This window comes from Marmota marmota, unplaced genomic scaffold (genome assembly GCF_001458135.2).
Source record: "Marmota marmota marmota unplaced genomic scaffold, marMar, whole genome shotgun sequence".
Taxonomy (NCBI): Eukaryota; Metazoa; Chordata; class Mammalia; order Rodentia; family Sciuridae; genus Marmota; species Marmota marmota.
The window spans coordinates 18,822,311-18,849,844 of NW_026000108.1; the positions used below are offsets into that span (position 1 = coordinate 18,822,311).

The window sequence follows — 27,534 nt, forward strand, 5'->3', positions numbered from 1 at the left end:
AGAGGAGATGGCTTGGATTGGGGCTTGGTTTGGGTGTAGCTGACGCGTTGGAGGGAGTGCTACTGGCACTGAGGGTGGAGTCATTCATTCGTTGGTTCGTTCATGGCATGATATTCAGCATCCCTGAATCCTGGCCACCACCAAGGGCCATTAGGGCCAAGGTACCAAACCCACCCCAGCCAATGCACACACTTCAAATGATCCCTGGAAGACTGTGCTTCCCTGGGCGTGGGCCACTGATGGATAGCAGAGGCGAATGTGAGAGGTGACGCAGAAGGAGCCGCCCAGGATGTCAAGGGGAACCCCAGAGGCTCATCTGGAGACCACTGATAGGCTGGAGGTAGATGCACGAGGAAACAGCACCTCCATCAGCTAAAACTGGGGTGTGTCTCCAGGTGCTACTCACAACACACTCAAAGGACTCCAGAAGACCTTGTTATTCATGACAGACAGGTCCAACTGAGAAGTCAAAAGCATGTAGTGGATGGGATATGGGCTTGTATCCTGGCCTCAGCTGGAATATCAGAGTCACTGTTTCCCTGGGCAAGAAACTCTTGTTCTCTCAACCACCTCTGGCATCAGAATGAACACTTCCTCCAAGAGTTGGCATCAGGTATAAGAAGCACCAGATTCATGGTGGTTCTCAAATGATTGTTAAGAGCATCTGTGTTAATATTTTTTTTATTGGTTGTTCAAAACATTACAAAGCTCTTGACATATCATATTTCATACATTATATTCAAGTGGGTTATGAACTCCCATTTTTACCCCAAATACAGATTAATTGAGGGACTTAGGCCGAGATGGATCTGTGGAAGGACCTACAAAATTTTCGGATGGTCTTGAATGAGCTACATTGTTCAACACCTACTATGTCCTAAATACTTATTTATCTCAACATCTCTGGGGCAGGCTTTAATTACTTTGCAGATGGTCAATGAGACTCAGAGAAGTTAAAAATTGACTAATATGCATAAAAAGTAACCACTCTGATCCCTCCATCACATTACTCAGATACTGAAATTTTATATAAATCATATACTCAACATAAAAGATAGAACTATAATGCTTCTGGGAAATAAGAGCAATTCCTTTGAAACCTTGGGTTAGGCAAAGATTTCTTAGAACAAACGCAGAAGCACTAACTCGTAAAGAAAAAAGTTGACGCACTAGACTCCATCAAAATGTAAAACTTCTGTTCATCAAATAATACTTTTAAGAAACTGATCCTTTTTAGACAGAATACAAAAAAAACCCATTAACTGTAAAAGAAAACCTGATATATTAGATTTCATCAATATACTGTACTTGTTATGCCTTAAAAGACACAAATAAGAAAGTGAAAAAGCAAGTGGAGAAAAATTCAGAAGACATAGATGTAGCTCAGAACTTATATCCACAATATGGGTTGACCTTCTATATATCAATAATAAAAATTACCAAAAGCTAAGCCAAAAGGTGAGCAAAAACTCAAACAGACACTTCACTAAGGAGTTATTCTTTGTAAGGTGTTCCTCAGGAAAATGCAAACTAAAACCACAACGAATATCATTTCACACCCACTAAAATAGCTAAAATTAAAAAGGGTGATAACTCAGACATTGGTGAGACTGCAGAGTAAATGACATTTTTATATGTTGCTTTCATATATTGCTGAGTTCATTTGTGAGCCCAAGTGTAAAATGCTAGTCTTGCTTGAGACCATCTGTCAGCAGTTGTTAAGTTATACTTAAGTTCAGATCCAGTAGCTCTATGACTACATACCCACCCAAGAGCAAAGGAAGTATACATCTACAACAGTCCTGTACAGAAACATCAATTGCAGCTTCCTTTATAATAGCAAAAAAAAAAAAATCCATATGTCTTTCAGTAGGAAGATGGATAAATAAACTGTGGTAAATCCATGGAATAGAAGACTACTCAGCAATTTTTTAAATGACAAAAGAATGAATTAGTCATGTATCAAAGTAGATGAATCTCACTTTAGGTAAAGAAGCCAAACTCCAAAAAATTCATGCTGAGTGATTCCATTTATAGAAGCTAAAAAATGAACCCATGGAAATGGAAATTTGAAAACAGGTCTCCTGTGGGGCTAGGAATTAGCCAGGAAGGGAAGTGGAGGAGCTTCCTGCAGTGATGGGAACATTCTATACTTTATTTGGGCAGGGGTAACATTTGTTAAAACCCTATGAAGTACACATTTAGAATCTATGCTTTTCACTATATGCAAAGTTTACTTCACTAAGAGATATAAATTGGGATGAGTTTGGAAGACCTCCATGTTGTACTAATTTCTTCCATGATCTTATCTAGTAGTCAGGAGATGCATATACAGCACGGAGCATTCTAGAATGACTGGTAAATAATCCATGTGTCTTTTCCTGACCCTTTCAAGAATTACAAAGTGTGTTTAAGTGAAAAACTGAGTTCTGAATGTCTGTTTCCCAGGAAAGTAAATGATAAGATATATCCACATAGTATTTGTTAACTTTACCACAGTTGTCAGGGCCTTAATGATTTCTCTGATCATATGAGTAAGTATAAATTTTTGGAGAAACATCATTACCTACTTATAAAGTTAGGAATTATTTTAAGAAGTTTATGCCTAAAGTTGTCCATTGAACCTGTGTAACTGCAGAAGGTGATTTAGCTCTCACTCTATGATGCGTGGCTTTTCCCTTAGATCAAAACAACATTCATACCTTTGCTCCTCCCCGGCCCCCTGTTTTTTCCCCTGTGTCTATAAAAAAAAGTGACAGAAGTAAATGTGAAGAAGAAAAATCTCACATGGGGAGTGGTGTCATTGCTTCACTGCCTTCAGCTGCTTGAAATGGGAAAACAGTTCAACCCAATGATCATTCAATGTTTTCCCCCCTGTTCCATAGAATCAAAGTGAAGCTTTTTGAAATGAGTCCTCTTGAAGGTTAGAGATATAGAATTATTCTGAGTGTTATTCCACAATCAATTACAAATTCAGCAGTGAAGAAAGTGACTCATTTTGTGGTGATAATATGAACACAAATTTTTGATAAATTTGGTGTTTTTTAACCAAAGTAAGAGATCTGCTTGCAGTTGAATATGGTGCACGTGTAATTTATAATCACATTCAAACTGTCCAACAATGATTATTTTAGTGCTAGGTTGTAGTTCAGTTGTACAGCACTTGCCTAGCAATGTGTAAGGACCTGACTTCAATCTCTAGTGCTAAAAAATATTTTTTCAGCTACCAAAAAATAATCTGTAATTGCCTAGACTTACAAATATGTTAACATGTGCACAGAACGACTGAATTACAAAATCTTGTCACAATGCTGACACTGAGTGTCCAACCGTATTTCAATATAGAGCTGCATGTTTTCTTTTTTGCTGCCTGTCATCAATCTGATGTTTAAAAATGCCCGAGCTTCTGAATATCTATTCTGCAAACCAATGTAAGGATTCCACGTTGTATTTAGCTTTTGTAAACAAGTCCTCTAAATTTTGGTTGCATGTTGTTTAAAATTAATTGGAAACGGTGTCCTTTTTTGTTGTTGTTCATCAAAGTATTATTTATACTACCTTTTCGTGTCCAAGTAAATTTCAGAGATTGTATACCATCATTTAACCATCAACACAATCAAGAAACAGAACAATTGCTCAAACCAGAAAGTTTCCTCGTGTCTGTATATGTCTGCAATACATTGAATCTGGAATGTCACCCAAAGGCCCATGGGTTAAGTGACTGGTGTCCCCCCATCCCTGCTGGAGACCCTACTGGGAGGTGGAGAACCTTTAAGAGATGATGTGTACCAAGATATTTTAGGTCACTGGGAGCATGTCCCCACAGGGCATGATGGGACACCCATGTTCCTCTTCTCTCTTTCTTTCCCCCACATACTCTCTGCCATGATGGGCTGCCTTGCCAGAGGCCCAAAGCAAAAGGGCCAATCAATCATAGACCAAAACCTCCCAAACCATGAGCCAAAATATACTTCTCCTCTTTTTAAGTTGATTTATCTCATGTATTTGTTACAGTGTCAAAAAGCTGACTAACTCGATGTTCTCACCATTTACATATTATAGAATTTCATGTAAGTGGACTTATGGTATGGAGTCTCTTGTGATTTGCTTCTGTTAGCATAATACTTTTGAGATGTAACCATGTCATTATCTTTACCAATGTTTCCTTTCTTTTTATTGGTGAGTAATTCTCCATGGTATGGATATACTGTCATCTGTTTTTTTTTTTTTTTTCATTCAATAGTGATGGACACTTGGATTGTTTTCAGTTGGGCCTGTTATGAATAATACTCCTGTGAACATTCACATACCTGTTTTTGTTTGAACCCATTTCCCTTGGGTAATGCTTGGAAGTAGAATCTAACTGTGTAAGGTAATGCCATATTGTAATTACCAGTTACTATATACATTGTGCATCCCCACCAGCAATGAATGAGAGCTCCAATTGCACCATATCTTTCCCAACACTTAGGATTGTGACTCTTCATGGCTTTATCCATTCTAGTGTGCAGTGATCTCTCAAGTAACTTTTAATCGATATTTTTTTTCTGATGAATAACAAAGTTTTTCATGTGATCATGAAAAATTTCAATTAAGTATTTATGAAATAAAGTGCCAAAATGCAGTTAGTAAAAACATGATTTTCCAAGCAAGGAAACTTAAAATTTATCCTTTCCTAGGCACTGGAGGTAGTGAACAAGTTAAACAATGATGCCTCAAATGATATACAATATTAATGTTGCAATTCTATAATTGCATTTGAGAATATCTCAACTTGCAGGATGAATCATTTGCTGAAGCACCTATTTTTAATTGGATAAATTTATGTTCTGTACTGGAATGAAATGAAATTGAGGAGGCCTATAATTATGTGGAATCATAAATAGAGACAACTTATTTGATGAAGTTTTGCTTATGAAATACTTGCTGGAGGGAGGTATTCTGAAGAAAGGCAAAAAAGACAGCATCTGTGAAATGTTTGGGCTGAAATATTTGCCCATCTCAACGTGCAAAAGCTTAAAGTTGTGAATATCCTTGAGTTCGTTTCCTGGAGCTATCATAACCAAACATCCCCTTGAGTGACTTTGGCAACAGAATTTATTTCTCACAGTTCCAGAGCTTGGAAGTACAAGGTCAAGGTGTCAATAGGTTTGGTTTCCTCTGAGTCCAGAGAGCTCCCTGGCTTGCGGATGGGCAATCTTTCTCCTGTGTCCTCACGTGGCCTATCTTGTGTATCCAAACTTTCCCCTAAAAACGCACCAGTCAGATTGGTTAGGGGCCGTGCAGATGGCCTCATCTTAAACACCTCTTTAAAGTCCTAAAGTACAGTCCCTTTATACAGAACTGGGGGTGAGGACTTCAAAATATGAATTTGGGGATACAATTCAGTCTGTCACAGCCCCCATTGAGCCCAGCAGTCTCTGACACCCTCTAACTTCCGAATAACAAAGGAGGAAATGTGGCCACCAACATCTAGCAAGCTGAGGCAGGTGGGCAGTGAGCACCCTCTGGCCAGCAGACTGGAATCACCTTTGTGCTCTGTGCTTTTTCACTCATCTGCCAGGCCCGAAGCCACCCACCGAGACAATAATACCCACCTGATCCTCTCACATTGCCATGTTTTGAAAAATAGGTTTTGTTTTCTGTTATAAAAGTAATATATGCTTGTTAAAAGTAAAAACATCCAACACTTGTAAAATATATAAAGGAAATATGTATCATTTCCAAAAACACACCTCTCATGATAGCTACGGTTACCACACTGGATTTATATTCATCAAAATGTTTTTTCTATGCAAACTCTTCTAATATAAACAATAGAATCACAATATATACCATTTTCAGTCTTTTAAGTTGTGCATGTTTAAGATATGCACATGATGTTTTGATATAAATATACACAGTGAAATTATTGCTACATCAAGCAATTAATATATCCATCTCCTAATATATTTAACATTTTTTCTACTTAATATATCATGAACATCTTTCAATGAATAGATCATCTTAATCTGTTTTGTGTTGCTATAAAAAACTAGCAGAGGCTGGGTAATTGGTAAAGAAAGGAGGTTTAATCTCATAATTCTGGAGGATCAAGAGCCTAGCTGATAGTTGCTTGGTTCTCGTGAGGGCCTCGTGGCAAATGGCATCACATAGCAGGAACACAGGTAGGAAGAGGAGTTCGGGGAGATGCCAGGTTCACTTGTAACAACCCATTCTCTCCAGAACTAATCCAGACCTAAGAGAGCTGACCAATTCCCATGAGAGAGCACTATCCCATTCTTGAAGTTGGGGTCCCTGTGACATGGTTACCTGCCACAAGGACACAATGTTAAAGATGTCACCACCTCAACATCGACTAAGCTTCCAACACAAGGACCCTCAGGGACAAACCATATTCAAACCCCAGCATACATATATTAGGGCATGTTTAGATTCAGGCTCGCCACCTCCACACCAACTCTCAGGCCAGGATTTGCGAACATTCACTGCAGTGTGGTAGAAAGGTCAGGATCAAAGATACAAAGACCACTCAGTTCCAAACAGAGCCCGGCCATTAGCCATACTGCCTCCAACCTTCTGCCTACATGTAGGGGGCTTAGATTGCCAAAGGGCTCTGAGCCCCAGTCAGGGAGGCCTTCTCAGTGAGTGGAGAGGGCCTGGCGGGCCCTGGACTCCTGCCGTGTGTCTGTAGACCTCAGGGGTAGCCAGGGGGAGCTCTTATTGACTTTCCTTCAGGCTGAAATCTCGGTCACTCCCAATCACCAGTTCTTCTCCCCTTGAGGACACCGAGAGGCATCTTTCTGCCCAGTTCTCCAGGGGAGAAACACAGGAGCAGCCCAGCATAGCCGCCAAGGAGCAGGAACTGTCAGGAAAGGATTTACAAAGTTGCACGTCCTGCTCTGTTCTTTCAAATCTGCGTTTCATCTGCTGGGAATTGTGCCCACAAGTGAGAAGGAAAAAGAGATGCTTGTCCCAGACTGTAGATTCCAACACAAAGAAAGGACAGAACTAGAGGACAAAGGGGTCATGCGCCAGCACCAACATCTTATAAAGAAGAGCTGAGTTTTCCTTTAAAAAGAAAGGGACTGGGGTTGGGGCTTAGTGGGAGAATCTCATCTCGAATGTGTGAGGCAAAGGGTTCGATCCTCAGCCCCACATAAAAATAAATAAAATAAAGGTATGGTGTCCATCTACAACTAAAAAACATTATAAAAGAAAAACAAGAACTAGGTATTCCTAATAAAAACTGTATCATAACTTTGCTCCTATTGACAGATATTTTAGGTTGTTTCCAGATTTACTATATAGCACTTCAGAGCCATCTCATCTATACATTTCTTCACTCTTGCCTTAATATATCTCATTAGGATCTATTCCCAGAGGTGAGATTTATGGGTGAAGGATACGCACACTTAGAGCGACAGCAACGACTTCTAATCAGCTCCCCAGAAATGTTCCGTCAGTTCATATCATTTCAATATCCTGGGGTCTATGCTGCTTCTAGGAGTAAAGTTAATAGGGCGTCTGTTGAGCATACATTTAACTTCTAGAGTAACTTCCAGACCATTTTCCAGAGCAATTGTGCCATTTTATATCCCATCAAAAATGTCTGAGGTTTCCAATTTTTTTCACTTGTTGCCCTTTCAGATACAGCAATGTGCTGTGTTATCTCACTGTGATTTTTTCTTGGTGCTTTTTAGTTATACGTGACAGTAGAATTTTTTTTTTTTTTTGTACCTGGGATTGAACTCAGGGGCACTCGACCACTGAGCCACATCCCCAGCCCTACTTTGCATTTTATTTAGAGACAGGGTCTCACTGAGCTGCCTAGTGCCTTGCTTTTGTGGAGGTTGGCTTTGAACTCACGATCCTCCTGGTTCAGCCTCCTGAGCCTCTGGGATTACAGGCCTGTGCCACCGCGCCTGGCTTCCATTTTGATATGATTATACAGGCATGGAATATAGCTTATTCTAATTAGGGCTCCATTCTTGTGGATGACATGATGGTAAGATTTACTGTGGTATATTAACGTACATACATAGGAAAATTACATCAGATTCATTCCACTCTCTTTCCTTTTCCTATCCTCCTTCTCTTCCATTTATTTCCTTTTGTCTAATCTAATGAACTTCTATTCTGTCATTCCCTACCCTTATTGTGAATTAGCATCCACATATCATAGAAAACATTCAACCTTAGGGTTTTGGTGGGGATTGATTTATTTCACTTAGCATGATAGTCTCCACATCCATTCGTTTAATGGCAAGTATCATAAATTCATTCTTCTTTATGGCTGAGTAATACTCCATTGTTTATATACACAAATGTTTCTTTATCCATTCATTTGTTGAAGGGCACCTAGGATGGCTTCATAATTAGCTATTGTGAATTGTGCTGCTATAAACATTGATGTGGCTGCATCGCTGTAGTATGATGATTTTAAGTTCTTTGGGAATAAGCCAAAGAATGGGATAACTGGGTCAAATGGTGGTTCCATTCCAAGTTTTCTAAGGAATCTCTGTACTGTTTTCCAGAGTGGTTGCACCAATTTGCAGTCCCACCAACAATGTGAGGAAACCTTTTTCCCCACATCCTTGCCAACATTTATTGTTATTTGTATTCTTGATAATTGCCATTCTGACTGGAGTGAGATGGAATCTCAGTGTAGTTTTAATTTGCATTTTTCTAATTGCTAGAGATGTTGATTGTTTTCATATATCTGTGGGCCATTCATATTTCTTCTTTTAAGAAATGTCTGTTCAGTTCCTTTGCCAACTTATTGATGGGGTTATTTGGTTTTTGGTTAAGTTTTTTGAGTTTTTGTATATCCTGGAAAATAAAGCCCTATCCGAGGTGCAGGTGGCAAAGATTTTCTCCTATCTGTAAGCTCTCTTCATGCTCTTGATCATTTCCTTTGCTGTGAAGAAGCTTTGTAGTTTGATGCCTTTTCATTTATTGATTTTTTTATTTTACTACCTGCACTTTTGATGTCTTGTTAAAGAAGTAAAAGTGGCTGAGCCAATATGTTGGAGTATTGGACCTATAATTTCTCCTAGTAGGGACAGGGTTTCTGGTCTAATTCCTAGGTCTTTGATCCACTTTGAGTTGGGTTTTGTGCAGGGTGAGAGGTAGGGGTTAAATTTCATTTTGCTACATATGGATTTCCAGTCTTCCTAGCACCATTTGTTGAAGAGGCTATTTTTTTCTCCAATGTAAGTTTTGATACCTTTATTTAGTACGAAATATTTATGTGGGTTTGTCTCTGTTTTCTGTTCTGTTCCTCTGGTCTTCATGCCTGTTGAGGTTCCAATACCATGCTGGTTTTGTTACTGTAGCTCCATAGTATAATTTAAGGTCTAGTTTTGTGATGCCTCCTGTTTCACTTTACTCACAAAGGATTGCTTTGGCTCTTGTGGGTCTCTTATTTTTCCAAATGAATTTCATGACTGCTTTTTATGTTTCTATAAAGAACATCATTGGAATTTAATGGGAATTGCATTGGATCTGTATAGCAATTTTGGTAGTATGGCCATTTTGACAATATTAATTCTGCCTATCCCAGAATATGGGAGATCTTTCCATCTTCTAAGGTCTTCCTCAATTTTTTTTTCTTTAGTGTTGTGTAGTTTTCATTGTAGAGGTCCTTCACCTCTTTTGATAGATTGATTCCCAAGTTTTTGTTTGTTTGCTTTGATTTGGTTTTAAGCTATTGTGACTTGGATAGTTTCCTAATTTCTCTTTGGACTGATTCATCATTGGTGTATAGAAACACAATTGATTTACAAGTGTTAATTTTATAACTTGTTTCTTTGCTAAATTCATTTATAAGTTCTAGAAGTTTTCTGGTGGAGTATTTTGGGTCTTCTAAATATAAGATCTTGTCATCCACAAATAGACAGTTTGAGCTCTCTTTTCCTATTTGTATTCCCTTAATTTCTTTCTTTCACCTAACTGCTTTGGCTAGAGTTTCAAGGACTGTGTTGAATAGGAGCAGTGACAGAGGGCATCCCTGTCTTGTTACTGTTTTTAGAGGGAATACTTTCAATTTTTCTCCATTTAGAATGATGTTGGCCTTGGGCTTATTGTATTTAGCTTTTATAATGTTGAGTTATGTTCCTTTTATCCCTATTTTTTTCTAGTGCTTTAAATATGAATGGATACTGTATTTTGTCAAATGCTTTTTCTGCATCTATTGAGATAATCATGTGATTCTTGCCTTTAAGTCTACTGATGTAGTGAATTAGCTTTATTGATTTCTATATGTTGAACCAAACTTGCATCCATGGGATGAATCCCACTTGATCATGATGCACTATCTTTTTAATATGGTTTTGTATATGATTTGCCAGAATTTCATTAAGAATTTTTGCATCTATGCTCATCAAAGATATTCGTCTGAAGTTTTCTTTCCTTGATGTGTCTGTGTCTGGTTTTGGTACCAGGGTGATACTAGCTTCATAGAATGAATTTGGAAGACTTTCCCTCCTTTTCTATTTCATGAAATAATTTAAGGATTAGTATCAATTGTTCTTTAAAGGTTTGGTAGAACTCAGTTGAGAATCCATCTGGTCCTGGGATTTTCTTTGCTCATAGGCTTTTAAAATGGTTTCTTAAACTTCATTACTTGAAATTGATCTGTTTAATTTGTTTTATATCCTCCTGGTTCAATTTGGGGAGGTCATTTGTCTCTAGGAATTTGTTGATGTCTTCAAGATTTTCTAGCTTATTGGAGTATCAATTTTCAAAATATTGATTACCCTCTGTATTTCAATAGTGTTTGTGGTGATATTAATCAATTTTGTCTATTCTTTCAAAAAATCAACTTTTTATCTTGTTGATTTTTTGAATTTTTTTGTTTCAATTTCATCTCTGATTATTATTATTATTATTATTATTATTATTATTATTATACCAAGAATTGCACTCAGGGTACTTAACCACTGAGGCACATCTCTAGCCCCTTTTTATATTTATTAGAGACCGGGTCTCACTGAGTTGCTAAGTGCCTCATTAAGTTGCTGAGGCTGGCTTTGAACTCACAATCCAAGCTGCTGGGATTACAGGCATGTGCCACTGCACCAACCTAGCTTCTTTCTTTTCTTTTAATCTATGAACTCAATGCTATGAACTTTTCTCTATGAACCACCTTCATAGTGTCCTCAATATTTTAATACATTTTATACTCTTTTACCTCTAAATAGTTTCTATTTCACCCCTGATTTCGTCTGCTATCCACTCACCATTCAATAACATATGCTTTAATCTCCAGGTGTTAGAGTGATTACTATTTTTTATTTCATCATTAATTTTTAATTTTATTCTATTATGATTTGATGGAATGCAGGGTATTATCTTTTTTTTTTTTTTTTTGCATTTGATGAGAATTGCTTTGTGGCCTAAAACATTCTCTATTTTAAAAAATGTACCATGTGCTTCTGAGAAGAAAGCATATTCAGTCATTGATGGATTAAATATTCTATATACATCTGTTAAGTCTAAATTATTAATTGTGATTTTTTTTTGTTCTGTAACTTCTTTATTTAGTTTTTGTTTGGAAGATCTCCCTAGTAAAGAGAGAGGCATGTTAAAATCATCTAATATTATTGTGTTTTGGTCTGTTTCATTCTTGATATTGAGAAGGGTTTGTTTGATATATGTAGATGTTCCATTGTTTGGGGCATAAATATTTATTGTTGTTATTTCTTGATGTATGATTTTCTTAAGCAATATAAAATTACCTTCTTTCTTTATTCTGATTAATTTTGGCTTAAAGTCCACTTTATCTGATATGAGAATAGAAATCCTGCTTGTTTATAAGATCCAAGTGAATGATCTATGAGTTGAGTCTCCTGGAGACAGCATATTGTTGGGTCTTGTTTTTTAACCCAGTCTACCAGTCTATGTCTTTTGATTGATGAGTTTAGACCATTTATATTCACTATTATTATGGAGAGATTATTTTTATTTCCTGATTTCTTGACTTATTTTTAGTTTTTAAGTTGAATTAGATTTTCGTTTGATTGTCTATTTTTTTACTATAGTTCTTCTCTCAGCAGGTATTTTTTTTAAATCTGTTTTTAATATATGATAGTGGAATACATTACAATTCATATCACACATATAGAGTACAGCTTTTCATATCTCTGGTTGTATACAAAGTATATTCACACCAATTTTTGTCTTCATACATGTACTTTGGATATTAATGTCTATCACATTCCACAGTCAGCAGGTATTAATTTTTATTCTCCATTTTTACTTGATGAAATATTTTATTGAGTATGTTTTGTAGTGCAGGCTTTCTAGTTGTGAATTCTTTTTTATTGTGGAATGTTTTTACTTAATCTTCAATTCTGAAGCTTAATTTTGCTGGATATAGGATTCTTGGTTGGCATCCATTCCTGTCACAACTTGGTATTTTAGGGTCTGAGTTGAGAAATTGGGTGAGATCTGGATTGGTTTAAATGTGACCAGTCATTTTTCTCAAGAAGCTTTTAAAATTCTATCCATATTCTGTATGTTAGGAATTTTCATAATAATGTGTGAGTCTGTTGTAATTTTGTACATTTGTAGTCCTATATGTCTCCTGTGTTTGATTTTTCCACTTCATTCTTAAGGTTTAGGAAAATTTCTGATATTATTTCATTGAAAAAATTGTGCATTCGTTTAGTTGGTACTTCAGAGCCTTCATCTATCCCAATGAATCAGATTTGACCTTTTGATGTTATCCCACATTTCTTGAAAATTCTGGTCATTGTCTTTTAACATCTTTTCTCCAGGATCAACTTTATTTTAAGATTATGTACTTTGTCTTTGTTGCCTGCGACTCTGTCTTCCAAGTGGTCTAGTCTATTGGTGATGCTTTCCATTGAATTTTTAATTGATTTATTGATTCCTTCATTTCAAGAATTTCCAATTAATTCTTCTTCAGAATCAATATCTTCTTATAGAATTGATTTTTCAATCGTATTTTCTCTCTTGCATCATATTTTACCTCATAGAGCAGTTTGACTATGAACTTTCTAAATTCCTTGTCTGATATTTCCTCCACTGTGGTGTCAGTGCAGTGATGTTGAGGCAATCTGGGTTGTTTGGGATGGTTTGTTCCCTTTTTTTTTTCCATATTGTTTGTGTGTCTACTCATTAATCCAAATGAATCTGAAGCAGCAGAGTTTCCACCCTATCAACTTATAGTGTCCCTCTCCATTTCCAATGCCTCACAGATTAGGGGAAGCCAAATAATAGCAACAACCTATGCAAACAATATTTAGCATTAAACTAAATACTTGGGTCCTACTATGACATCTACAATGCTAATTGGTAAAATAAACAGAAAGTGCACTATCAGCAATTTCCACCAGTAAAAACAGTAAGTAATCATGTATTATGTCTAGCATAGAATCAAACATTAGGTGTTCTCTGACTTCTGCAGCATCAATAGTTGCTACAGCATTAGTGGTAGGAGGTGGCATTATATAAACCAATTAGTGCTAAAAGATGTTAAGAATAAAGTTAATTAAGAGGAAAGAAAAAGCAATAGATGGTAGAGAAGTGTGTGCAATTTCAAAACATGTACAGGGAAAATGCAGAAGAAATGTAGGATGTGATGGTTATGAGAAAGGAGGAGAAAAACAAGTAAAAAATCAAAGAGTGAAAGAGAAGAATAAAATTTGGCCAACAAGAGAAAGAGAAATAAAGGAAACCAAATAGTGAAAAAATACAAAATAAACTCAAAATATACTAATCAAAAACCATAACCCTGAAAAGACAAAGCAAGGAAAAATACTATCTTCAAAAAATGTTAGAAATGTGGGGCTCGGGTTGTAGCTCAGTGTTAAAGTGCTTGCCTAGCATGTGTGAGGCACTGGGTTTGATTCTCAGCACTGCATATAAATAAATGAATAAAATAAAGCCCATCAGCAACTAAAAATACATATAAAAATGCTAGAAATGAGAAAACAAAAACAAATACATATATGTATAGATGTCCATGAATCATTCTGCACACACTAAAAAAAAAATGGAGAATTTTGATGAGAAAATAAGGAATTGTTTTCACTGTGGTGGAAAAAACAGTCAATGAGAATATAAGTTTGCTGTCTGTCTCTCTTTCTGATTCTTCTTGAGGAATTGTTATGGTTTGGGTGTAAGGTATCCCCTAAAAGCTCACGTGTAAGACAATGCAAGAAAGTGCAGAGGAGAAATGATTGGGTTGTGAGAATCTTAATCCAATCAGTGAATCAATCCCCTGGTGGGATTAACTGTAATTGAAGGCTGCAGAGGTATGGCTGAAGGAGGTAGGCATGGGGGCATGGCTTTGGGGTATTTATTCGTATCTGGAGAGTGGAACCTGTCTCTCTGATTTCTGATCACCATGTAAGCTGCTTCCCTCCGCCACACTCTTCTGCCGTAATGTCCAGCCTCACCTTGAGTCCCAAGGGATGGCGCCTGCTGTCTATGGACTGAGACCTATGAAACTGTGAGCTCCAAATAAACTTCCTCCCTTAAAATTGTTCTGTCCGATCTTTTAGTCACAGCAGAAAGCTGACTAAATCAGGTGTGCACTAAGTGAGAGAGGAGAGGCACGGGCTGTCAAACCCTTCCATTTGGTGTGTTGCTCACTGAGATGTCAGTTGGAGTTCAAAACTTCTCAGCTTCCCTTCTTGGCAGTAGGAGGTGTGGTGGGCTGGGAAATGCTGTCAGCTCCACTCCCAGGGTGAGTCACTGCTGGGTTCTGTGAGAAGAGTTCCTGGAGGTGGAGCTTCCAGGAGAGGGCTTAGGTCTAGTGGGGCTTGATTTATCTCTTGGCAAATAGTCTGGAGACATTAAACAATGCACCTCCAGAGCCTGACAGTCGCCAATCTACACTTGGAAACTGTACCCCAGGAGTCACCCCAGGGTTTCACTCATGGGATGGGGGAGCTAGTCCTTCAAGCTTCTGTTGCCTGCAGATACCACCCTTCCCAGCCTCCTGAGCTCAGTCCCCAAGTAAAGGCAGTCACACCTGCCCATTCAAATTCCCAACCAGCTGCAGCTGGTCCTACAGGACATAGGACTTACAGGGGGGAAGGAGCACATTTCTCCCAGCCTCGCCAACTTGTATTTCCCCCTGGAAAAATACTCTTCAAACCTGATATCCTCAGGATTTGCTAGGCACAGTCTAGATCACGAGGCTGGTGTATGTCAGGACTTTGTATTAGACCCAGCTGGATCTAGGGGATCCCAGTTCTTGGTTCCTATTGGTGCTGCCACAGCACAGTCACCTCAAGGTGGCTCCTGCCTGGGCTCTTCATGGACAGTTGGGTAACTCAGGTCACCTGTGGTGTGCCAGTTTATTATATCTGCCTAGGGCAGGCTGCCCCTTTGGTCTCTGGATTTTCCATGCTGAGACTGTCTGCAGTATTTCTCAACTTTCTCAGTCCTTGTGTGCTAATGCTGCTTTTCCCTCAAGCAGCTGAGCTCCAATTTTGTCCCTTTTCCTTGTTTAATGTACCAAAAAATTTCTAAGTCTCTAAGGTAGTCTAAGTGTCCAATATTCAGTTTTAGTGAAATCCCTCTTTCACCCACCTTCAGAGAAGCAGTATTCCCAGTGCTTGAATCCCAGATCACCAACCAATGAAAGACACACCACCAGTCCGCCACCACCTCCTCCTCTCATTGTGACCTTGATTTGCCTTTCTCTGATGGCTAATGATATTGACTACCTTTTCGTACACTTATTGGCCACTGTGTATCTTCTTGTAGGAAACTTCTTATTCAACTTTTTAAATGAGTTGCCTGTTCATTGTTTATTGTTGAGTTATAAATCTCTTTATATATTTTGGACACTAGACCCTTATCAAAAATATGCCTTGAGAATATTTTCTTCTACTGAGCATAGTGGTGCACACCTGTAATCCCAGGGACTCAGGAGGCTGAGACAGGATCAAGGTGAGGACAGCCTCATCAACTTAGAGGCCCTGTCTCAAAACATAAACAAACAAACAAATGAAAGAAGAAAGAAAACATTTCCCACCATTTTATGGTTGGGTTTTTTTGTTTTTGTTTTTGTTTTACTTTTTTGATAGTGTCTTAGGAAGTTTTAAAGTTTTAATTTTGATAATGACCAATTCATCCATTGTTTCTTTAGTTGCTAAGCTTTAGGTATCATATCTGAAAAATCATTGTCTAGTTCAAATTCACAAAGATTTACCCTCCTGTGAATTCTTCCACCATCTGTTTTCTTCTAAGCATCTTATAGTTTCAGCCCTTACGTGTTGGTGGTTGTTCTATTTTGAGCTACTTTTCTTTGTGGTGTGAAAGTACAAGATTTGGGGGCACAGTCTCCAAGACAGCCTCACTCCTGACACTAGCCACTGGACACAAGCTGAACATCTCCAAACAGCCCTCAGTTTCCACAAGTCTCTTGAAAGACTCACGAAGCTCACTGAAAACTGCTACACGCACAATTCCAGTGTAGGACAGTGAAAGGAAGACAGGGCAGGATCTGGGAAGGTTCCAAACACAAAGCTACGGTGTCCTCAGGACACCGTCTCCTGGCATCGACCCATGACAAGGCACACAGGGTACTGGTCACCCAGGTGTTTCAGCTGGGCTTCCGTGTCCAGAGTTGTTACTGGAGCTTCGTCCCAGAGGCATGATACAGGCCACTGGCCAGTATCCAGGTCGGCTGACACCAGGTGACCCAAAGGACAGACCCTAAACCACATGACTTACTGCATGTGGCTAGCCCCTGCCCTAACCAAGGATGTTCCTATCAGGTGTGATACAGAAGGTGGGGGCAAAGGCCAGTCGTTTTGGGGGACAAGGCAAACTTCTCTATTACACAGCATAGATCACAACACACACAGGCTACTAACGTTTCCACTCAGAAGTGATAGACACTGTTGGATATGGAAATGAAAAACCCCACATAGTGCGGCCTGGGAAAAGGGGAGTAAAACAAAGCCATACATTGATAGCATTGATCCTTTCCCAGTACATTCTTTCCCAGGGACAAGACAGGCCCTGGGGAGGAAATATCCATCCAAGCCTAGTCTGGCAGTCTCTGGGAAGAAAGCAAAGTATTCACCCTTCCCCAAACAAGTCCTTTCTCAGTGACAGTCAATGAGACCCCGAAGGGAAAGAGATAAATACTGACCACTGACGCCAGACCCTCCATCTGGCCCACTGACTGCTGACCCCAGACCCTCCAGTAGACATGCTCTGGCAATAATTAGGTCACCTCACCATATGACCTATGAGCACAAGCTTCCCCTTGGCTCATTTTCCACCAGGAAAGTGGGTCCATCAGAGGCATCACCTGTTCCTGCATGAAATCTTGTTCCTAAAAAAAAGCTGAGATGATCCGTGAAGTTTGTGTCTGGCCCGGTCCTATTGGGCTAGCACATGCTGCTTTCTCTCACATTTCATTGGCTAAAGCAAGTCACAAGGCCAAGTCTATCTTCAAGGGGGTGGGGAGGTGTATATCTGTTTATAGAGATGATTAGAAATCCATTCTATCACATAAATATTTTATATGTATTAATTCTCAGTTCCCTCAAAAATCTTGTAATAATCTCCATTTTCTATAAGGAAACTGAGTCACCGAGAGGTTAGATAAGACACCCAAATACACACAGTTTGTAAGGGCAGAGCTGAGATGCCTGACCTTAAGCCCAGGAACTAGAGCTCTATAGCCCATGCTTTGAGGTTAATTAAAGAGCCTGGTATAGTGGTGCACACCTGTAATCCCAGCAGCTCAGGAGAGGCTGAGACAGGAGGACCACAGGTTCAAGGCCAACCTCAGCAACTTTGAGAGACCCCACTGAGGATGTGCCTTAGTGGTTAAGCACCCCTGGGTTCAATCCCTGATACCAAACAAGTAAATAAAAAATAAAGACAACTAAAGAGAGTGTGTGTGCGTTGGGGGGTTCCTTAAATTCTTCAAATTTCTTTCCTACATTCAAATAATATTTGTTGAATGCTTCTGAGGGTCAGGGACTAGGCCACTGGAATCCAATGGGGAATGAGAAGCAGGCATTTGCCTAGTGAAGCTGAGGTTTTTCCTCCTTTCTTCTTGGCTTGGGGATTTGTGGGGAAAATGGGGCTGGGTTAAGGAGACCCCACTCCTAACACAGCCACCACCACTACAACTCTGTCACCATTGTCACCCCAACTAGAGCAGATGTCACCCACCACTTCCTGGGGCACTGGAGAGGCAAAGAAAGAGGAGATGGGGAAATGAAAATGGAGAGGAATGAAAGACGTGAAGGCTACACACAGAGCCATTGGGAGGATCATTCAACATTTTTCTTTCCTTCAAAATAGGTTTTAAAAGGTACAATATAGGTGATGCCCAATCTGATGCCAGTTATTAATTATGATTCCACCTGTATTGCAGCTCTCTGTCAGCACCACCTCTCTCTTTACCATTCCCCTTCAGAGTGGACACTTTTTCCTGAAACTATTGCAAAAAAGAATGCATGTTTTGTTTTGTTTTCCCCTGCTGGGTTTGCTAGTAAGACAAAATGCTGGGAGGGATGCTGTCACCGCTAGGGACTGGCCTGTCTGAGAATGAAACCATTTTAGAGGAATTTAGGCAGGACAGGACACAGGCATACCAAAAAAGTGGCATTTTGAACTCCTAGATCCCGTCAAGCCTGAGTCAGTGTGATCTAGACTTTTTAATTGTGTGAGTCAATTAATTCTCTTTGTATGGTTAAGAAGTTAAGATGTGGGCTGGGGTTGTGGCTCAGCGGTACATGCGAGGACCTGGGTTCAATCCTCAGTACCACATAAAAAAATAAATAAAATACATGTATTGTATCCAACTACAACTAAAAAAATAATTTAAAAAAAATAACTTAAGATGTGCTTCTGATATTGAAATCAAAGAGTCTGACACATTCTATATTGTTTCCCTTTCTAAATTTTTAATGCCAAAAAATCCATCCTATACATAAAGATGTGTATTTTAAAAATGAGAATCAATCTGAGGAAGGCAAATGAAGCTCAGGAGAGATGACACCAAGTTGTCTAGGCATCAACTCTTGAAATCGTCACTTCTTCTCTCCACACTCACCTGCAATTTTTAGGAAAACATGAACAGCCACAGGAAGAGGCATTGGCCACCGGCTCACATGGAGAGACAGCAGCATACTAAGTCTCTCCTCTCTCCTCTGAAAAGAAAGGAAGCCACAATTAAGTCTCATATTCCTAAAATTCATTACAGCCATAAAAAAGCACCACCATATTTTCATGAGCTATTAAAACAAACAGTGAAAAATAAAGCCCACTCGGTACCCAATAACCTTTGCATGTGCATATTTTTTCACATATTTGGGAAGCAACACAATCTGGTCGACCACAGTACATCTCCCACAACTGGTTCAGATCTCCACATTCTCTTCTGCATCTTTGAAGTAATAAGCTACGATTTCTCTAGCCACGCCATTTGCAAAGTATGTGGACTTCTATCACAACGTGAAATGCATTCTATTTTTATTCTTTGCTTTGCTCACCTGGTCTTCCATCTAAACACTCCTTGAAATCTCCACCAGTGCCGAGTGTCATGGGAGTAAAATAAAGGACACCTATTATGTGTCCACTACATCACATTATTTTATTTCATTTAATTCTGACCTCAATCTTTAAAGTAAGTGTTACTGCTTTAATTGCCATTTTTCCTTTAGCCTCAATGAGAGTAAGCTGTTTACCCAAGTTTAAACTGCTCTAAAATAGTGATACTGTTCGTTGCTTGTCTATAACTACTTCCTCCTTCCTTACTGGCTGAACATGCTTCTCATTGAGGAAGTTTGAAATGCTGGCCACTTTTTATCTCCGATCTCTTTATTACTAGGGCTTGAGCACATCACCCAACCTAGAGAATGGACCAGAGAGAAAGCCTGAAGGAAGATTTACGAATTTCTCCCAGATTAAAAAACAAACAGAACACAGGCACACACAGGAGAACCCTTTCCCACTCTCCCTTCTTTTTGTTTTTGGATGATGTCTTGTAATCATACAATACTTGGAGGCAGCAGCCATCTTGGGACCATGAGGGTACAGATTCGAAGACAAAGCTCAGTGCTCCGAGTTACATTCAGCATGATAAAAAGGAAAAGTGATCCTTCTTGAATTGATTCTCTCATTTAACTAACTCTGGAGTCCTTCCAACTCAGGACTTAGGACAATGCCTGCAATACTTCACATTTACTGAATTAATAAATAAATGAGAGTATAAATGTATTTTCTATTGCTACATCAAAATATCTGAAGCCAGGTCATTTATAAAGGAAAGAGGTCTATTTAACTCACAGTTTTGGAGGCTGAAAGTTCAACACTGGGCAGCACAACTGTTTGCCCATTGGCGAGGTCCCCCTTGGCTTCGTCACAACAGGGCAGGTGGCACCAAGGCAGGAGCGTATGTGAGAGGGTGAGATCACATGGGGATTCAGGGCCAGTTGCTCTCTTTGGAATAATCCCCTCTCTTGGGAACTAACCAGGGTTCTGAGAGAGCAGAACTTCAATCTCTTGAGAGATTAATCTCCCCCTGAGCCCACCTTCCCAAGGATCCACCACTGGCCCACACTGCCACCGTGAGGACCAGGCTTCCAGCACAGAGCCCCTGGGGAGCACATCACCTGCAGATCACAGCGGGGACTTGATCTTTCCAAAACCTGACTTCCTCAAAGATCAAGGAAATGCCTCCTGAAGCTAACCACGCACCTGCCCCGCGAGCCTGCGGTTTCGTTCCTAGGTCTGTGCAGAGATATCAGTGTGGGGTGTCCACTAGAGACGTGTGGAAAGGGCTCGTAAGGGCTGCGAGCTAGGGGCAACTCAGGAGCCACCAGCAGGAGGGGAGATGAACGCTGGGACAGTCACAACCTGGAAAAGGACTCAATATAAACGGACAAACTGTTAATACGACATCATGTAGATCATACGGACACGATTATTGAGAGAAGACCCCATAAATACAAAAACACAGGTGGTTTGATTTCTTAAAATAAAATTTAAAACAGGAAAAACAAAAACTAATCCATGTTGATAGAAGTCAGCACTTACCTCTGGGGAAGGGCTGGCTATTGACTGGGAAAGGACACCAGGGAATCTTCTGGGGTGATGGGACTGTTACATGTCTTGATCTGAATTGTTTATATATGTAAAAAAAATTGAGCCAGACACTTAAAATGTGTGCACTTTACTGAGTATAAGACACACCTCAAACTTTTAAAAGGCCAAAAGAAATTGTTATTTCAAGGTATGGGACACATCTTTGACCCAGTGCCTATTCAGGGAGGGAGTAACCTTGAGAGCCTTGCAAAATAATGTTCATTAAAAATATTCTTAAGTAGCCATTATTAGTTCTATACAACAAATGCAAAGTATGACCAAGAGGGTCAGTGACCATCCAAAGTCACGCAGCCAGTTAGCAGCAAAGCCGGGATCTGAATACAAGTTTATCCGACCCCCAAAACCCATGCTCCTTTCTCTGTGTCACCATAAAACAGGTGAAGTGGGTACCTGCATAGCCAAAGGGCTATTGATATGACCCGGGAATGCTCTCCTGGAGTGTGAATTTATGAACAAAAATTGCTTCAGGAGAACAGAAAGGGCTGTGTGAGCAAAGAGACTTGCTGAAGAATTTATAATAGCAAAACACTAGAAACAACCCAATTATTCAACATCATATAATTAAGCCAATTATATAAATTATTAAGAAAAATTATAAACATGATAGAATATTGTGCAGCCATTAAAAACAGTACTCAAGAAATATGATACAATGATAGAAATTGCACCTACTTTAAGAATACAACATAAAAAGCAATACTTTTTAAAATTGTGCACATAGAAAATAAAAATCTGAAAGGGTCCGAATGCAAAGACTGTTAACAATGTCTGTTTCTGGATAATGAAATTTGGCAAAGAAGAGAGAGGTGAGGGTAGGGGAGGAGACAGGAGGAGGAGAGGGTCTCTTATGTTTTGCTTTATAAGCTTTGTATTTGATTTGCCATGAATACATAATGTTATGATAAAAATTTTAACTAATTGATTAGAAACAATTGGAAGGAAATTTATAAAATATTAACAATGGCTGCCTTTGGACAATAAGATTTAGGAGTTTTTTGTTTTGTTTTGTTTTGTTTTGTTTTGTTTAAAGAGATGGGTCTTGCTATGTCACCCTGGCTAGTCTCAAACTATTGGGCTCAGTTGGCCATGGTGGCACACTCCTGTAATCCCAGTGGCTTGGAAGGCTGAGACAGGAGGATGGAGAGTTCCAAGCCTGCTTCATCAACTTAGTGAAGCCCTAAGCAACTTAGCAAGACCGCGTGTTTAAATAAAATATAAAAAGAAAAGAAGTTCAAACTGCTGGACTCAACCTGTCCTCCCACATCAGCCTCTGGAGTAGCTGGGACAGGTGCACAGCACCACAACTAGCCTGGGAGATCTTTAAGTCTTCTTTCGGCTTCTCTACACTTCCTAAGATTCCTATAATGAGCACATGTTTCTTTGTATCTAAATTTAAAAACTAAACGTATTTCAAGGAGATGGTGCTTTTGAAAGTGCTCTGTGATCTGTGAAGCACTCAATTATAAAAAGCAATTTTGTGATGACTATAAAACACATGAAATGCTGCCGTGCCATTTTGCAGTGGCAGAGGGCAGATTCTGTACGCAGCTGCCCAGGCCCTCAGTTTTACCTTCCAGAAAGTGGGAGGAAGGCCGGGTGGATGCGGAAGGTTTCCTGGAAAGACTTCAGGAGTCAAGGCTAGAGGGGCCCTGGCTCCACCCTCGGCTGCACCTCAGTTTCCGGGCGAGTTGTTTTATTGCCCAACCTCTGGAGGTTACGAGCCAAGTTGCTTCACAGGAGGCCCCGTGGGTGGGTATTTTTAAATGTTTCCCAGTTAACACTGAGTGAAGGGTGAGGCCTTCGGGTGAGCCTGTTGATAAACTCTGTGGGCCAGCGGCAGGAAGAGCTCAGAAACTTCTCTGGAAACAATTAACTCTAATCAAGAAACATACTGTCACATTGCTTTCCTCAAACCAACCTAAATATAAAAAATTAAAAAGTAAGATTTTTAATCACCAATTATTATATATTTACAGTTTACAAAGGGTGCTCAGGAGATATTGTGTTTCGATGCTCTTCCTTGTGTGTGCACAGGTGCATGTGTTACTGCAAATTGAACCCAGGGGTGCTCTACCACCAGCCATTTTAAAATTTTTATTTTGAGAGAGGGTCTTGAGAAGTGGCTGAGGCTGGCCTCGAGCTTGCCATCCTCCTGCCTCAGCCTCCTGAGTTGCTGGGATTACAGGCGTGCACTGCAGCACCAGGCTTGGTGATCTCATTTAATGAAGATAAAGCCCATAAACCGTGAGCAGGTGTAACAGCCCAGACCATTATGGAAGCAGAAAACACAACAGTCATACCTGCATAGCAACGTTTAGGTGAATGAGGCCACGTGTCTGGCAGTGGTCCCATAGCTCATAATGGAGCTGAAAAACCACTACCACAAAGTGACAGCGTGGTTGGCACATTATGCACAATGCACAACTTGCCGGCTTATGGTGATGATGTGTAAGCAGAACTACGGGCTGCTAGTCCCAAAGAAGTCTAACACACCTGCCTACGCAGTATACTTAATACTTGTTAATGATAATTAACATAACAGCAAAGTTGCTAATAATAGTTAACAGCTATGTAACTGGTTTAGTATTTACTATCCTATACTTTTTATCATCATTTTAGAGGGTTCTCCTACTTAATAACAAAAAAGTAAAATAGCAAGCCATGTCCCTCTTCAGTGGCCTCGTTCACCCCACATCTGCTGTGTCTCTCGACCACATTTTATCTTGTCGTGGAATTCCCCTCGTGTGTTTGGTCATCGTGGCTTATAGCAATAGGCTGTGCCATACACGTACCTGATAGCCTAGGTGCCATCTAGGTTAGTGTAGAACACTCAATGACATTGGCACAATGACAAAATCACCTAGTGATGCATTTTGCAGAACATGTCCCCAATCTTAATTGACATTTTCCTGCAGAAGGAATTGAGAAGGAAAAATTCAGAGTTTTCCCAAATCAAATTACTGCAGACTTGAACTTAAATACTCTTACCTCCAACCACAGCATGCCAGCATCAGGAGGTGAGTCACCAACCCCTTGGAGTGGCCAGTGATGTCCTGACCACAGAAGAGTCTAGGAAGCCCTGCCTGCCTCTCTCCCCGCTGCAACCCCAGAGCCTCGAGAGCAACAGGAAGGTCCTGAATGGAGGTGTGTCACCCAACAGGATGGCCAAGAGGAGGGCCTGGAGGCTCAAGTCAGGGTGTGTTCAATGAAACAATGAATATTTTCTACAAGACAAAATTATCTCTACTTTACAGAGCAGAGAACTCAGACTCCAACTGGAAAGTGAACACAGCCAAGATCACAGAATTTGCAAGAGACAGCTAGAAGAAAAGGGGACTCAGAACGGCCGACTCCATTCCTCTCCTCCAAACTTGACTACTAACTGCAGCTTTTTAAATACCAAGCTGTGCGGTCCACAGTCTCAGAGATAATTTATGTGGTGACTCCTCTCTAGATACTACACATGGACAGGATCATAGGAAGAGTATCGAACAGGAGTTAGCAACAATGATTTTGCTATTATTATAGTATTTTATTCAAAACAATTTATTTTGCCAAGATTTTCTTCCAAAATCCTTACTCTGATTAATGACAAGCTTTGAAATGATTTAAAGAAAAAAAAATTTGCTTCCTAAAAAATTTACATAATATAGTACATGGCAGATGACCATAGTCATATATTTAGATCTAAATTACCAGATACAAATAAAAGATAGCTAGGGAAAAGATATGCATGCTGTAATCAAGAAAAAAAGAAGAAGAAAGACATTTCTAATCAATGTCTTGCAAAACCAAACCATTAACCAAAGTCCTAAGCTGGAGGCTCAAATAATTGAAAAATGAAAATGATCCATCTACTCATGACAGGGAGATTGTGGTTTTATAAAGAAGTTGAATGCACAGGCGGATGAAAAGGATCAACACAACCATTTGGTAATTGGCTAAATAACAGGGATAGACAAATAGAAGAAATAACAACAAATAACAAGAAATGGAAAGTAGAAAACAGAGATGTCTCCCTCCTGTCAAAAGGCCACAGCCCGTTTATTCAGAACTATGATGCTTAAATCATTAGTTACATAGAATAGAACAGATAATGGTTAAGGGCATTCAATTCATCTGTCCATCCATCCATCCACCCATCTATCCAACCATGAGAAATTGCCCATTATTTGATCACTTTGGACTTACAAAAAAGGCAACTTTGTGTAATTCAATATAAAATATTCAGTTAATAAAGATGGAACAGGCTACCATGTTCCCTGCACCATGTGAGGCTTGGAGGGTAAGGGTTGAATAAAAAAAATCTTCCCCAACTCTGCAAACTCTCAATGGAAAACACACCAGCAACTATTTATAAGGAATTATGAATGTACAAAATACTATGGGATTGTATTAGCATAGATGCACAGACAATGTAGAGAAATTTGTTAGCAGGGACATGGTTGGTGGGAATTTATAAAATTTTATTCCTTTTGCTTGTCTCTTTTTAAAACATTCATTATTTTTGTAATTAAAGGGTTTTTGTAGATGTGCCATAAAGGCTGCAGAAATATGTATAAAACAGAGGATTTTTCTCCCCAGTACTGGGGAACACAGGGCACTCTACCTCTGAGGTACATCCTCAGCCCTTTTTGTATTTTTTGAGACGGGATCTTGTTAAGTTGCCCAGGTTGGCCTTGAACTTGAGATCTTTCGGCCTCAGCCTCCCAAATCTCTGGGATTATAGGTGTGCCTCGCCATATATCGCAACATGGAAAATTTTAAAGTTAGAATTGATGAAGCAACCCAGGTAAAATAAGAAGCAAGAGACTAAATATGCAAATCAACTATGGCCCAGACCATATAAAAAATAAAACTCTGACCCACAGTCTCTAGCAATCACCCATTATCTGGAGCAAACAGCCTAGGAAGCCAAATAACAACCTGACCGCAGCACAGTCAGGTCTTGATTAATGACTGACAGCTTCCCCGACCTTTGTTCCTGCTTCCGCCTCAGGACTGACTAGACAGCCACTGATGTTCCCTGAACAGACCACACAGGTCACCTGCTTCTGCCCAGCCGCCTGCAGCTTCCTGCTGGTTCTCACCCTCCTCCACCATGAGGCACCTCCTCCACCATGTGATGGTGACGGACTCCCTCACTGGGCAGCTCTGAGCCGAGGGCTTTTGCCTGTTCTCATTTGGTTGGTCTTTGTTCATGTCCACAGGAGGGAAGGAGAAATGGAATCAGGAATGAGTCTTAACGCACAGAACACAAACAACAGACTCATACACATTGTTGAGAAATGAGGGTCACAGCAACTCTGTACCCCACTGTCCCTGGGGACTAGCTGGGTTCTGACTGAGCCCTAGGAAGATGAAGTTTTTATTTACCTCTTTCCATTTCCTTCTTCATAGCCTCTTCCAGAGCACTGGGCTCTCAATCCCTTTACCTGAGAAGCAAAACCTAGAGCCACCATATACCTCTATTTTGGTTTGAACCTTGAAGGCCCAATCAGAATCAGGAAGATGTGGGGGCCAGGTTTCATCTCTAGAATCTGAACTCCATGAGGGAAGGAAACGTGCTTGTTTGGCCCCTCCCCGTGGTTCAGTGAATGATTGAAATAAACACAAGGATGCCTCTAGTTCATCCACATCCCACGGTACTTACAAGAAGATAACTCAGATCGTATTCAAAACCTGTCTTACTCCCACTGAAATTTCTAAACTAAGACACAGAAAAAAACCTGTGTGCTCCAATACATCAAGTATGGCCCCGCAGACGAGCCACAGAGACTCAGATCAGGTCATTACTCCATAGCTTGTCCTGTGGTGCTCAGTGCTTAGCTGGATACAGCTGCAATTCTAAACTCCATCTCTCTCTCCCTCTCTCTCTCTCGTGCTCACTGGATAGTAAACATGAATTGCTATTAATAATAATTTTCCACTGCACGTCCAGAACAATCCATCCAGAGAAAATTGGAACTTCTTCTTTACTGAGGTCCAGTCCCATCAATTTGATGCTCATTTTATAGAAAGGCCATTGAGCAAAATTAATGTACCCAAACAAATAGAGTTTGTCCTTGTAACTGATTCAGAGTATGACAGGAAACAAAAGGGCCGCCTTAATGGCCTCCTCTGGGAAATTTATTTTCAGAACATTGAGTTATTTTCTTCTACTCTACCAGATTAGATTAAAATCTTCTTTTTAAAAAGAAAGAAAGCAGAATAAAACTTGGTTGTCTGTTTTCATGGACATCGCTTTTCAGAACTAGGCTCATTTAAATACATGTATCACTGTCCCTGTCAGATCATGCTGCAATCCCAGGTTATTTGACTTCCCACCACTTTCCGTGTTTCCTGTTGTCTTAGCGCTCCCAGCACAGCTTGCCCCCTGCCCAGATCTTTAACATGAAAAGGAAAAGTGAGAGC

General features: G+C 39.8%; 1 long non-coding RNA gene across 1 annotated transcript in view; it reads right to left on the minus strand.

The window, feature by feature from the left end:
- Positions 1-27,283, minus strand: part of LOC125610944 — a 46,700-nt gene extending 19,417 nt beyond the window's left edge. The window contains exons 1-2 of the long non-coding RNA XR_007341048.1: positions 20,713-27,283; positions 19,067-19,163 (exon numbers count right to left, since the gene is read on the minus strand). This is a non-coding gene — a long non-coding RNA (uncharacterized LOC125610944). The remainder of the gene's footprint in view (positions 1-19,066; positions 19,164-20,712) is intronic.
- Positions 27,284-27,534: the final 251 nt, after the last annotated feature.